The sequence below is a fragment of the Scyliorhinus torazame genome, chromosome 20 (genome assembly GCF_047496885.1).
Source record: "Scyliorhinus torazame isolate Kashiwa2021f chromosome 20, sScyTor2.1, whole genome shotgun sequence".
NCBI lineage: Eukaryota > Metazoa > Chordata > Chondrichthyes > Carcharhiniformes > Scyliorhinidae > Scyliorhinus > Scyliorhinus torazame.
The window spans coordinates 32,541,587-32,556,235 of NC_092726.1; the positions used below are offsets into that span (position 1 = coordinate 32,541,587).

Consider the following 14,649-nt stretch of genomic DNA (forward strand, 5'->3'; position numbering starts at 1 on the left):
GCCTTCTGGCTGAGATCAAGTGTAGTCTCATTTGATCGAGGGAAGCTGAGGATCTCGATGACGATCGTGGATTGAAGAACTCGGAGGGATTGAAGTCGTCAAAGAGGAAACGTTTGCAGCCCGGCTGCTATTGGTGGATCTACATACTGGCCTAAACTTCTGGTTTAGGCCTAACGCCGATACAGTTCAGACCCAACGTATGAGCTATGGATGCAGCTGCATCCCGACCACCAGGCTGGGGAGTGCGAAACACTGTCCGAGTCACAGTGAAGAAAACGGAAGGAGAGTCACCTGTGGACAGGAAACATTTCGTGAAGAGGGTGCTGCTCGAGTGTTGAGGGTTTAAAGCAACAGAGATCTTCTGCTTGCAAAACTTCCCCAACAATGTTTGTTTTGATGTCACCTTCAAGAGCGTCGCAGCGTGCATCAAATTCTTGATTGTCTTCAAGGAAAATGGTAACCAGAGTCCCTTGTCGATCCTGACTGCGGATCCTCTGTTTACGCTACCGTCGCAGCGAAATCGGGTTGTTACACTGCACACGTACAACCCCCACGTCCCTGTGTCTGATGTGCCTACGTTCCTCGCCAGGTACGCTGAACTGAAAAGTGACAGCGTGCAAGTGAAAGACACCTTCGGCATCTGGACAAGTGAGCACCAGGTCAAGGTGACTCTATGAACAGACAGCAAATGAACCATCCTGCATCCCCCCTCCAATTTCGCTATTGGAGTAAATCGTGGCTACCTCGACTACGTGGGACAGCCACGAGTATGCCACACCTGTGGCAAAACGGGGCATGTTGCCGCAAACTGCAGTGTGACCTTCTGCAAGAACTGCAGGCAGGAGGGACACATGACTAAGGACTGCAAAGAAGACAAGTGCTGCAACCTGTGTGGGGAGGCCGGCCATCTTTACAGGGCCTGCCCGAAACGCGGGGCAACATACGCTGAAATCATCAGCAGCGGAGTTAAAAAGGCGACCAGAGAGGAGGTGCATACACCCTCCACCGAAAAAGACACCACGGCTCAGAATGAGGAAAAGCAACAAAAGGGCCCCCAACAAAAAGAAGAGGCCCCAGCACCTCCTGACAACCCAACCCCAGCCCCATCTGATGAGGAACACTCAATGGAAGAGGAAGAGGATGGGACAAAGAATAAAGAGCCCTGGGAAACAGTGAACAGGGACAAACGAAAGCGGAAACAAAAAAACAAACTGAAGAACCCCCCGAGGGGTAGTGGCAAAAAGCGACACCTCTCAGCCGGCGCACTTAGCGCCGACACCTCATCCGATGAGGGAAAACAGGACAAGAATCGGCCTCAAATAAAGAGGCAAAGCACCAACGTGGAACGGAAGGCACAGACCCCCCAGACCACCGACCGGGAAGGAAACAAGGTCACAGACCAACCCCCGATAGTAACGAGCAGCAACAACCCAGGTGAAGACCGGCCTGCAACCCCAACACCAACTGACTGCCATGACGAACGCCAGGGCTACATCACCCCCCCAATGCATCTGCATCAAAATCACGGGGCCAGTACGGCCAGTTTCTCAGCCCTGCAACTGTGCTAAAGTTTGCGAGCACCACCGGCATGCTGGGGAACATCGAACAGCTGGAACAGCCAACTGTATAGACTCTGGACTCTTGAGACTGGTAAATCTATCTTTTAATAATGGGTTTAAAAATTGCATCCATAAATGTGCGAAGCATCAAAGATACTTCGCGGTGTGTAGCCACACTCAACTATTTGGCAAATGTAAAAGCTGACCTACTGTTCCTGCAGGAGTGCGGAATTCCGCACCTCAGCAACTACAGGCGCTGGTCGAGCTGGTGGTCCCACGGGCCATCCATCTGGTCAGGAGGAAACGACTGCCGCTCCTCCGGCCTGGGTATTCTGCTGCGGGGAGGCAACTTCACCATCTCCGACGTTAAGGAGGTGGTGGGCGGGCGCCTCCTCGTAGCAGACGTGAAATACAAAAACACCCCTCTCAGACTTATTAATGTGTACGCCCCGGCCGTAAAAAGTGAGCGGCTGGCAGTTCTTCAGCAACTCCCACTGCTGTTGGCCACCTCCAAGCCGGTCATCCTGGGTGGTGACTTCAACTGCATCATCGATGCGGCTGGACGATCCAGCAAAGCCGACAGCAAACTAGACGCTACGTCCAGACTCCTGATGGAAACGGTAAAAGACGCCAAGCTGCTCGACGTCTGCAGCAACCCTGCAGACGTCGCGCAGCGTAGATACACATGGTCACGGCCAGACGGGTCCGTCCGCTCCAGGATAGACTTCTTTTTTGTGTCCCGAGCTTTCACGGTCAGGTCCACCGACGTAACGCCGGTGTTCTTCTCTGACCACTGCCTCCTACTGGCCGACTGCCACCTGCAGGAAGACCAGGGGGTAGGCAGGGGGACGTGGAAGCTAAATGTAAAACTGCTGACCCCTGAGAACATCGAGGAACTCAGGAGGGATTACAAAGGTTGGAGAACCGTGAAAATCCTCTTTGAGGCCCCACATCTCTGGTGGGAAGCAATCAAGGGGAATATCAAGAGGTTTTTCATCCTCAAGGGCGTCCAAAAGGTGAGAGAGAGACGAGGGGTCATGTCCAGGCTCCAGAAAAGTATGCAAAATTTGCTCCAGCTGCAGTCGATGGGGGTGGATGTCAAGGAGGATCTCCAAGAGGTGAAGAGCCAGCAAGCCTCGCTCTACACCTCGGAGGCCTCCAAGGTTATCTTCCGTTCCAGAGTCCGCTCCGTGGAGCAGGACGAAAAGTGCTCACGCTTCTTCTTCCAAAAGGTGCACAGAGACACCTCTGTGATCAGCAGCCTGAAGGAAGAAGATGGCTCTGAAAAGTCATCGCAGTCTGACATCCTGAGGATCAGCCAATCCTTTTATGCCGGACTGTATGACCTGAAGCCAACAGATAGCACTGTTTCCCAGACCTTCCTGTCGACTATCACGGAGGTCATAGGCGACAGCGAGCTGGAAAACCTGGACAAACCACTAACTCTGGACGAGCTGACAAAGGCCGCCAAGTCCTTCGAGACGAGTAAAACTCCCGGAAGCGACGGCTTACCGGTTGAGTTGTATTCGGCTCTGTGGGACTGGATGGGCCCAGACCTGCTGGAAGTGTACGAGAGTATGCTTCTGGAAGGCAGCATGTCAGAGTCCATGAGGAAAGGCATCATCACCCTCATCTACAAACAGAAGGGGGAAAGGGAAGAAATTCGAAATTGGCGACCCATTTCACTGTTGAATGTGGACTACAAAATTCTAGCAAAGGTCATCGCCAATCGGGTCAGGTCTGCTCTGGAGTCGGTGATCCACCCTGACCAGACCTGTGCTGTACCCGGCAGGAAGATCTCTGATAGCCTCGCGCTACTCAGGGATACGATCGCCTACGTGCAGGACAAGGGGGTGGACACTTGCCTCATCAGCCTTGACCAGGAGAAGGCTTTTGACAGAATATCGCACACCTACATGATGGATGTGCTCTCCAAAATGGGGTTTGGGGAGGGAATTCGCAATTGGATCAAACTGCTCTACACAAACATCTATAGCGCAGTCTCAATCAATGGGTGGGAATCAGAAAAGTTCCAGATCAGATCTGGAGTCAGGCAGGGCTGCCCTCTCTCCTCTGCCCTTTTTGTGTGCTGCATAGAACCTTTTGCCGAGTCCATCAGGAGGGATCCGGGTATAAGAGGAGTGACGATCCCAGGCAGTGGAGGCATGCAAGTCAAGGCCTCCCTGTACATGGACGACGTTGCCGTCTTCTGCTCGGATCCTGCGTCTGTGCGCAGGCTCTTGACCACCTGCGACCAGTTTGAACTGGCCTCGGGAGCCAAGGTAAACCGTGGCAAGAGCGAGGCCATGTTCTTTGGGAACTGGGCCGACCGGTACTTTGTCCCCTTCACTGTCAGGTCAGATTACCTGAAGGTGCTGGGGATATGGTTCGGAGCTGCTGGGGCGTGCACCAAAAACTGGGAGGAGCGCATAGGAAAGGTAAGACAGAAACTGGGCTGGTGGGAGCAACGCTCCCTCTCCATTGCGGGCAAAACCCTGGTCATCAGGTGTGAGGTACTCTCGGTGCTACTGTACGTGGCGCAGGTCTGGCCCATAACCCGACCCTACGCCACAGCAGTCACCCGGGCCATCTTCAAATTTATCTGGCGATCCAAGATGGACCGTGTCCGAAGGGACACCATGTACAAACCTCTGGAGAAAGGAGGGCGGAACGTACCCAACGCCTCCCTCATCCTGTTGGCCACCTTTGTGTCCAGCTGCATCAAGCTGTGTGTGGACCCCCAGTATGCAAACACCAAGTGTCACTACATACTGAGGTTCTACCTGTCCCCGGTGTTACGAAGGATGGGCCTGGCCTCATTGCCGCGGAACGCTCCAAGTAGTTGGACCGTACCGTACCACCTGTCCTTCGTGGAAAAGTTTTTGAAGAAAAACACCTTTGACCACAAGGCAATGAAGCAGTGGTCAGCACGTAAAGTCCTCGAGGCCCTCAGGGAAAAGGAGACCGTGGAGGACGTTGGATGGTTCCCTGAGCAGACTGCCAGAGTCATCTGGCAGAACGCCTCATCACCAGAACTTTCAAACAAGCACCAAGACCTAGCTTGGCTGGTGGTGAGAAGGGCCCTCCCTGTCAGATTCTTCATGCACACCCGAAGGCTCTGCACCAATGCACGCTGCCCTCGGAGTGGCTGTGGGGGAAATGAGACGGTCACACACCTCCTTGTGGAATGTGCCTTTGCAAAGAAGGTCTGGAGAGAGATGCAGTGGTATTTGTCAAGGTTTATCCCAAACAGATCTGTGACACAGGACTCTGTGCTCTACGGACTGTTTCCAGGGACACACACCGAGACAAATATCAACTGCTGCTGGAAGGTCATCAACTCGGTAAAAGACGCTCTTTGGTCTGCCCGAAACTTGCTGATCTTCCAGTGCAAAGAATTGTCCTCGACCGAGTGTTGCAGACTGGCACATTCCAAGGTCCAGGACTACGTGCTGAGGGACGCACTCAAGCTTGGGGCAGCTGCTGCCAAGGCGCAATGGGGAAAGACCACAGTGTAAAGTCTTTCCAGCAAATGTACACCGAGGGGCGCGTAACAGTGTAAAGCCCCTCGGTCTGGGCAATCAACACTCCAATGTATAAAACAAACATGCCACTGTAAAAATTTAGAAGGAATTGTAATGTAAAGTGTGATATGTGTACGACAATATCAAAATTGAATGAAAGAAAGTCAAGGCAACATGTAACCCTGCCGAAAATGTACAGTCAAGACAATTTGAAATGTTTCTGAAATGCTCATGATAAATTTTTATGAATAAAGTATATTTTTTTTGAAAAAAAAAAAAAAAAAAAAAATCTGTTCTTATCAGTTTAATATCTGATATGTCCTCAATCTGGGGACCGAATATTAAATTGATTTTTAGGACTCGGAGATGGTTCAGGGGCTTGCTCCTTCCGCTCCACGCATCAACCTGGTCTTGCAGTGCTTCCAGGAATGGTGCCCTCTCCCCGCTTTGGGGTGCAAAATGTATAAAAGCAAAAAATGCCGCAAAACCTGGCTTCCCCTTTTCTCTCTTGTCCAGTTGTCTCATCCTGACCAATTTAAGGCCTTTCAGGCTCCAAAGCATTGCTAGTTTTTCTGCTGGCGGGAGCTTCGTGCACGAATGTTGCGAGCCGATGGACTCGAGGACTTTCGGCAGCCAGGCTCCGTTTTCAGCTGATATGCCGCACAGATTTCCTGTTGCTTTTTACAGGCCACTCACCCGCACCCTCGGATGCCGACTTGCCTTCTCCTCACTTCAGTTACCACATCCCTTCATCCTGCACAACGGGGAAGTGTGGCGACAGACTGAACGGCATCCTGTTTGGATGTAGGTATACCTTCACGGCGTCTCTTTTCGTTCTCCTGACTCCACGACCAACACGCGAGGGTGGAGCTCAGGGAGACTAGACATTGCCCCCTGTTGGATTCCGCCAGTACTTGCTGCTTGCACGGATTGCCCTTTGTTCGGCAAAGGTGGAGATTTCTTCGACTCCCTCTGTTGGGTGTCACTGGCCTTCACAGCGTCTCCATTTCATCTCGTGGCGACAGGGGACGGCTTGCCAGACGATGTCTTCCTGTTGTGTTTTACTGGTTCTGCATGCACAGACTCCACCGTGCTCGGCCAAGCTGGAGGTCTCTTGACCAACAGTGAGCGTAGACTAAAAGTTCCAAAGCACAGTCGAGCGCAGCAAGGTGCACCTGAATGTCGGTGGACGAGGAGGACAAGAGCCATAGCCGGAAAATATGGGCTATCGCTTCTCGGCCTTTTGGCTCAGATCAAGTGTAGTTTCATTTGATCGAGAGAAGCTGAGGATTTCGATGTCGATCGGGAAATGGAGAACTCGGAGGGATTGAAGTCGTAAAAGAGGAAACGTTTGGAGCTTGCCTGCTATTGGTGGATCTACATGCTGGCCTTAATCTCTGGTTTAGGCCTAACGCCGATACAGTTTCACACCCAACGAACGAGCGATGGATGCAGCTGCATCCCGACCACCAGGCTGGGGAGTGCGAAACACTGTCCGAGTCACAGTGAAGAAAACGGAAGGAGAGTCACATTTGGATCGGATACTCTTCGTGAAGCGGGTGCTGCTCGAGTGTTGTGGGTTTAAAGCAACAGAAATCTTCTGCTTGCAAAACTTCCCCAAGAATGGCTTCTTTGATGTCACCTTCAAGAGCGTCGCAGCGTGCATCAAATTCTTGAACGTCTTCAAGGAAAAAGGTAACCAGAGTCCCCTGTCGATTCTGACTGCGGAGCCTCTGTTTACGCTACCGGCACAGCGAAATCGGGTTGTTACACTGCACACGTACAACCCCCACGTCCCTGTGTCTGATGTGCTCACGTTCCTCGCCAGGTACGCTGAGCTGAAAAGTGACAGCGTGCAAGTGAAAGACACCTTTGGCATCTGGACAAGTGAGCACCAGGTCAAGGTGACCCTAAGAACGGACAGCAACGGAGCCATCCTGCATCCCCCCTCCAATTTCGCTATTGGAGTAAATCGTGGCTACCTCTACTACGTGGGACAGCCACGAGTATGCCACGCCTGTGGCAAAACGGGGCATGTTGCCGCAAACTGCAGTGTGAACTTCTGCAAGAACTGCAGGCAGGAGGGACACATGACTAAGGACTGCAAGGAAGACAAGTGCTGCAACCTGTGTGGGGAGGCCGGCCATCTTTACAGGGCCTACCCGAAACGCGGGGCGACATACGCTCAAATCATCAGCAGCGGAGTTAAAAAGGCGACCAGAGAGTAGGTGCATACACCCTCCACCGAAAACGACACCACGGTTCAGAATGAGGAAAAGCAACAGAAGGGCCCAAAACAAAAAGAGGAGGCCGCAGCACCTCCTGACAACCCAACCCCAGCCCCATCTGATGAGGAACACTCCATGGAAGAGGAAGAGGATGGGACAAAGAATAAAGAGCCCTGGGAAACAGTGAACAGGGACAAACGAAAGAGAAAACAAAAAAACAAACTGAAGAACCCCCCGAGGGGTAGTGGCAAAAAGCGACACCTCTCAGCTGGCGCACTTAGCACCGACACCTCATCCGATGAGGGAAAACAGGACAAGAATCGGCCTAAAATAAAGAGGCAAAGCACCAACGTGGAAGGAAGGCACAGAACCCCCAGACCACCGACCGGGAAGAAAACAAGGTCACAGACCAAACCCCGACAGTAACGAGCAGCAACAACCCAGGTGAAGACCGGCCTGCAACCCCAACACCTACTGACTGCCACGACGAACCCCAGGGCTACACCACCCCCCCCCCCGCCAATGCATCTGCATCAAAACCACGGGGCAAGTACGGACCAGAACAGCTTTCTCAGCCCTGCAACTGTGCTAAAGTTTGCGAGCACCACCGGCATGCTGGGGAACATTCAACACCTGGAACAGCCAACTGTATAGACTCTGGACTCTTGAGACTGGTAAATCTACCTTTTCATAATGGGTTTAAAAATTGCATCCATAAATGTGCGAAGCATCAAAGATACTTCGCGGTGTGTAGCCACACTCAACTATTTGGCAAATGTAAAAGCTGACCTACTGTTCCTGCAGGAGTGCGGAATTCCGCACCTCAGCAACTACAGGCGCTGGTCGAGCTGGTGGTCCCACGGGCCATCCATCTGGTCAGGAGGAAACGACTGCCGCTCCTCTGGCCTGGGTATTCTGCTGCGGGGAGGAAACTTCACCATCTCCGACGTTAAGGAGGTGGTGGGCGGGCGCCTCCTCGTAGCAGACGTGAAATACAAAAACACCCCTCTCAGACTTATTAATGTGTACGCCCCGGCCGTAAAAAGTGAGCGGCTGGCAGTCCTTCAGCAACTCCCACTGCTGTTGGCCACCTCCAAGCCGGTCATCCTGGGTGGTGACTTCAACTGCATCATCGATGCGGCTGGACGATCCAGCAAATCCGACAGCAAACTAGACGCTACGTCCAGACTCCTGATGGAAACGGTAAAAGACGCCAAGCTGCTCGACGTCTGCAGCAACCCTGCAGACGGCGCGCAGCGTAGATACACATGGTCACGGCCAGAGGGTCCGACCGCTCCAGTATCGACTTCTTTTTTGTGTCGCAAGCTTTCACGGTCAGGTCCACCGACGTAACGCCGGTGTTCTTCACCGACCACTGCCTCCTACTGGCCGACTGCCACCTGCAGGAAGACCAGGGGGTAGGCAGGGGGACATGGAAGCTAAATGTAATACTGCTGACCCCTGAGAACCTCGAGGAACTCAGGGGGGATTACAAAGGTTGGAGAACCGTGAAACCCCTCTTTGAGGCCCCACATCTCTGGTGGGAAGCAATCAAGGGGAATATCAAAAGATTTTTCATCCTCAAGGGCGTTCAAAAGGTGAGAGAGAGACGAGGGGTCATGTCCAGGCTCCAGAAAAGTATGCAAAATTGGCTAAGGCTGCAGTCGATGGGGGTGGATGTCAAGGAGGATCTCCAAGAGGTGAAGAGCCAGCAAGCCACGCTCTACACCTCGGAGGCCTCCAAGGTTATCTTCCGTTACAGAGTCCGCTCCGTGGAGCAGGACGAAAAGTGCTCACGCTTCTTCTTCCAAAAGGTGCACACAGAGACCTCTGTGATCAGCAGCCTGAAGGAAGAAGATGGCTCTGAAAAGTCATCGCAGTCTGACATCCTGAGGATCAGCCAATCCTTTTATGCCGGACTGTATGACCTGAAGCCAACAGATAGCACTGTTTCCCAGACCTTCCTGTCGACCATCACGGAGGTCATAGGCGACAGCGAGCTGGAAAACCTGGACAAACCACTAACTCTGGATGAGCTGACAAAGGCCGCCAAGTCGTTCGAAACGAGTAAAACCCCCGGAAGCGACGGCTTACCGGTTGAGTTGTATTCGGCTCTGTGGGACTGGATAGGCCCAGACCTGCTGGAAGTGTACGAGAGTATGCTTCTGGAAGGCAACATGTCAGAGTCCATGAGGAAAGGCATCATCACCCTCATCTACAAGCAGAAGGGGGAAAGGGAAGAAATTCGAAATTGGCGACCCATTTCACTGTTGAATGTGGATTAGAAAATTCTAGCTAAGTTCATCGCCAATCGGGTCAGGTCTTCTCTGGAGTCGGTGATCCACCCTGAACAGACCTGTGCTGTACCCGGCAGGAAGATCTCTGATAGCTTCGCGCTACTCAGGGATACGACCGCCTATGTGCAGGACAGAAGGGTGGACACCTGCCTCATCAGCCTTGACCAGGAGAAGGCTTTTGACAGAATATCGCACACCTACATGATGGATGTGCTCTCCAAAATGGGGTTTGGGGAGGGAATTCGCAATTGCATCAAACTGCTCGACACAACCATCTATAGCGCAGTCTCAATCAACGGGTGGGAATCAGAAAAGTTCCAGATCAAATCCGGAGTCAGGCAGGGCTGCCCTCTCTCCTCTGCCCTTTTTGTGTGCTGCATAGAAACTGTTGGCCGAGTCCATCAGGAGGGATCCGGGTATAAGAAGAGTGACGATCCCAGGCAGTGGAGGCATGCAAGTCAAGGCCTCCCTGTACATGGACGATGTGGCCGTCTTCTGCTCGGATCCTGCGCCTGTACGCAGGCTCTTGACCACCTGCGACCAGTTTGAACTGGCCTCGGGAGCCAAGGTAAACCGTGGCAAGAGCGAGGCCATGTTCTTTGGGAATTGGGCCGACCGGTCCTTTGTCCCCTTCACTGTCAGGTCAGATTACCTGAAGGTGCTGCTGATATGATTCGGAGTTGCTCGGGCGTGCACCAAAAACTGGGAGGAGCGCATAGCAAAGGTAAGGCAGAAACTGGGCTGGTGGGAGCAACGCTCCCTCTCCATTGCGGGCAAAACCCTGGTCATCAGGTGTGAGGTACTCTCGGTGCTACTGTACATGGCGCAGGTCTGGCCCATAACCTGACCCTACGCCACAGAAGTCACCCGGGCCCTCTTCAAATTTATCTGGTGATCCAAGATGGACCATGTCCGAAGGGACACCATGTACAAACCTCTGGAGAAGGGAGGGCGGAACGTACCCAACGCCATCCTCATCCTGTTGGGCACCTTTGTGTCCAGCTGCATCAATCTGTGCGTGGACCCCCAGTATGCAAACACCAAGTGTCACGACATACTGAGGTTCTACCTGTCATCGGTGTTACGAAGGATGGGCCTGGCCTCATTGCCGCGGAACGCTCCAAGTAGTTGGACCGTACCGTACCACCTGTCCTTTGTGGAAAAGTTTTTGAAGGAAAACACCTTTGACCACAAGTCAATGAAGCAGTGGTCAACACGTAATGTCGTCGAGCAACGAGTATGTCACACCTGTGGCAAAACGGGGCATGTTGCCACAAACTGCAGTGTGACCTTCTGCAAAAACTGCAGGCAGGAGGGACACATGACTAAGGACTGCAAGGAAGACAAGTGCTGCAACCTGTTTGGGGAGGCCGGCCATCTTTTCAGGGCCTGCGCGAAACGCGGGGCGACATATGCACAGATCATCAGCAGCGGAGTCAAAAAGATGATCAGAGAGGAGGTTCATACACCCTCCCCGAAAAAGATACCACGGCACAGAATACGGAAAAGCAACAGAAGGGCCCTCAACAAAAAGGGGAGGACACAGCACGCACTGACAACTCAACCCCAACCTCATCTGACAGGGAACACTCAATGGAAGAGGATGGGACAAAGAACAAAGAGCCCTGGGAAACAGTGAACAGGGACAAACGAAAGAGAAAACAAAAAAAAAAACTGAAGAACCCCATAATGGGGAGTGGCACAAAGCGACACCTTTCAGCCAGCGGACTTAGTGCCGAAACCTCCTCCGACGAGGGTAAACATGCCAAGGATCGGCCTCAAATAAAGAGGCAAAGCACCAACGTGGAACGGGATGCACAGACCCCCCAGACCACAAACCGGGAAGAAAATAAAACCCGCCGATACAATCAACCCCTGGCTCATGGGAACACCAATATGACCAACGGCCACCAAACGCCGGACATCGAAAACAAGGTCACAGACCAACCCCGGAAAGTAACAAGAAGCAACAACCCAGGTGAAGACCGGCCTGCAACCCCAACACCAACTGACTGCCACAACGGACGCCAGGGCTACACTCCCGCCCCCCCCTCAATACATCTGCATCAAGTTCACTAGCCATTGCGGACCAGGACAGTTTTCTCAGCGCTGCAACTGTGCAACAGTTTGCGAGCACCACCGGCATGCTGGGGAACATCCAACAGCTGGAACAGCCAACTGTATAGACTCTGGACTCTGAGACTGGTAAATCGACCTTTTTATAATGGGTTTTAAAATTGCATCCATTAATGTGCGACGCATCAAAGATACTTCGCGGTGTGTAGCCACACTCAACTATTTGGCAAATCTAAAAGCTGACCTACTGTTCCTGCAGGAGTGTGGAATTCCGCACCTCAGCAACTACAGGCGCTGGTCGAGCTGGTGGTCCCACGGGCCATCCATCTGGTCAGGAGGAAACGACTGCCGCTCCTCCGGCCTGGGTATTCTGCTGCGGGGAGGCAACTTCACCATCTCCGACGTTAAGGAGGTGGTGGGCGGGCGCTTCCTCGTAGCAGACGTGAAATACAAAAACACCCCTCTCAGACTTATTAATGTGTACGCCCCGGCCGTAAAAGGTGAGCGGTTGGCAGTCCTTCCGCAACTCCCACTGCTGTTGGCCACCTCCAAGCCGGTAATTCTGAGCGGTCACTTCAACTGCATCATCGATGCAGCTGAACGATCTGGCAGAGCCGACACAAACTAGACGCGACGTCCAGACTCCTGATGGAAACGGTAAGAGACGCCAAGCTGCTCGACGTCTGCAGAAACTCTGCAGACGGAGCGCAGCGCAGATACGCATGATCACGGCCAGACGGGTCCGTCCGCTCCAGGATAGACTTCTTCTTTGTGTCCCGTGCTTTCACGGCCATGTCCAAGATGTATGGCCGGTGTTCTTCTCTGACAACTTCCTCCTGCTGGCCGACTGCCACCTGCTGGAAAGCCAGGCTGCAGGCATGGGGACATGGAAGCTGAATGTAAAACTGCTGACCCCTGAGAACCTCGAGGAACTCGAGAGGGATTACAAAGGTTGGAGAACCGTGAAACCCCTCTATGAGGCTCCACATCTCTGGTGGGAAGCAATCAAGGGGAATATCAAGAGGTTTTTCATCCTCAAGGGCGTTCAAAAGGCGAGAGAGAGACGAGGGGATCATGTCCAGGCTCCAGAAAAGTATGCAGAATTTGCTCCAGCTGCAGTCGATGGGGTTGGATGTCGAGGAGGATCTCCAAGAGGCGAAGAGCCAGCAAGCCTCGCTCTACACCTCGGAGGCCTCCAAGGTTATCTTCCGTTCCAGAGTCCGCTCCGTGGAGCAGGATGAAAAGTGCTCACGGTTCTTCTTCTAAAAGGTGCACAGAGAGACCTCTGTGATCAGCAGCCTGAAGGAAGAAGATGGCCCTGAAAAGTCATCGCAGTCTGACGTCCTGAGGATCAGCCAATCCTTTTATGCCGGACTGTATGACCTGAAGCCAACAGATAGCACTGATTCCCAGACCTTCCTGTCGACTATCACGGTGGTCTTAGGCGAGCTGGAAAACCTGGACAAACCACTAACTCTGGATGAGCTGACAAAAGGCCCTCAAGTCCTTTGAGACGAGTAAGACTCCCGGAAGCGACGGCTTACCGGTTGAGTTGTATTCGGCTCTGTGGGACTGGATGGGCCCAGACCTACTGGAAGTGTACGAGAGTATGCTTCTGGAAGGCAGCATGTCAGAGACCATGAGGAAAGGCATCATCACCCTCATCTACAAGCAGAAGGGGGAAAGGGAAGAAATTCGAAATTGGCGACCCATTTCACTGTTGAATGTGGATTCCAAAATTCTAGCCAAAGTCATCGCCAATCGGGTCAAGTCTGCTCTGGAGTCGGTGATCCACCCTGACCAGACCTGTGCTGTTCCCGTCAGGAAGATCTCTGAGAGCCTCGAGCTACTCAGGGATACGATCGCCTATGTGCAGGACAGGAGGGTTGTCACATGCCTCATCAGCCTTGACCAGGAGAAGGCTTTTGACAGAATATCGCACACCTACATGATGGATGTGCTCTCCAAAATGGGGTTTGGGGAGGGAATTCGCAATTGCATCAAACTGCTCGACACAACCATCTATAGCGCAGTCTCAATCAACGGGTGGGAATCAGAAAAGTTCCAGATCAAATCCGGAGTCAGGCAGGGCTGCCCTCTCTCCTCTGCCCTTTTTGTGTGCTGCATAGAAACTGTTGGCCGAGTCCATCAGGAGGGATCCGGGTATAAGAAGAGTGACGATCCCAGGCAGTGGAGGCATGCAAGTCAAGGCCTCCCTGTACATGGACGATGTGGCCGTCTTCTGCTCGGATCCTGCGCCTGTACGCAGGCTCTTGACCACCTGCGACCAGTTTGAACTGGCCTCGGGAGCCAAGGTAAACCGTGGCAAGAGCGAGGCCATGTTCTTTGGGAATTGGGCCGACCGGTCCTTTGTCCCCTTCACTGTCAGGTCAGATTACCTGAAGGTGCTGCTGATATGATTCGGAGTTGCTCGGGCGTGCACCAAAAACTGGGAGGAGCGCATAGCAAAGGTAAGGCAGAAACTGGGCTGGTGGGAGCAACGCTCCCTCTCCATTGCGGGCAAAACCCTGGTCATCAGGTGTGAGGTACTCTCGGTGCTACTGTACATGGCGCAGGTCTGGCCCATAACCTGACCCTACGCCACAGAAGTCACCCGGGCCCTCTTCAAATTTATCTGGTGATCCAAGATGGACCATGTCCGAAGGGACACCATGTACAAACCTCTGGAGAAGGGAGGGCGGAACGTACCCAACGCCATCCTCATCCTGTTGGGCACCTTTGTGTCCAGCTGCATCAATCTGTGCGTGGACCCCCAGTATGCAAACACCAAGTGTCACGACATACTGAGGTTCTACCTGTCATCGGTGTTACGAAGGATGGGCCTGGCCTCATTGCCGCGGAACGCTCCAAGTAGTTGGACCGTACCGTACCACCTGTCCTTTGTGGAAAAGTTTTTGAAGGAAAACACCTTTGACCACAAGTCAATGAAGCAGTGGTCAACACG

General features: G+C 53.0%; 1 non-coding gene across 1 annotated transcript; it reads left to right on the top strand.

The window, feature by feature from the left end:
* Positions 1-5,338: 5,338 nt before the first annotated feature.
* On the top strand, positions 5,339-5,525 carry LOC140397131 (U2 spliceosomal RNA). The gene has a single exon (XR_011936717.1). It is a non-coding gene; the product is annotated as a U2 spliceosomal RNA (small nuclear RNA).
* The last annotated feature ends 9,124 nt before the right edge of the window (positions 5,526-14,649 follow it).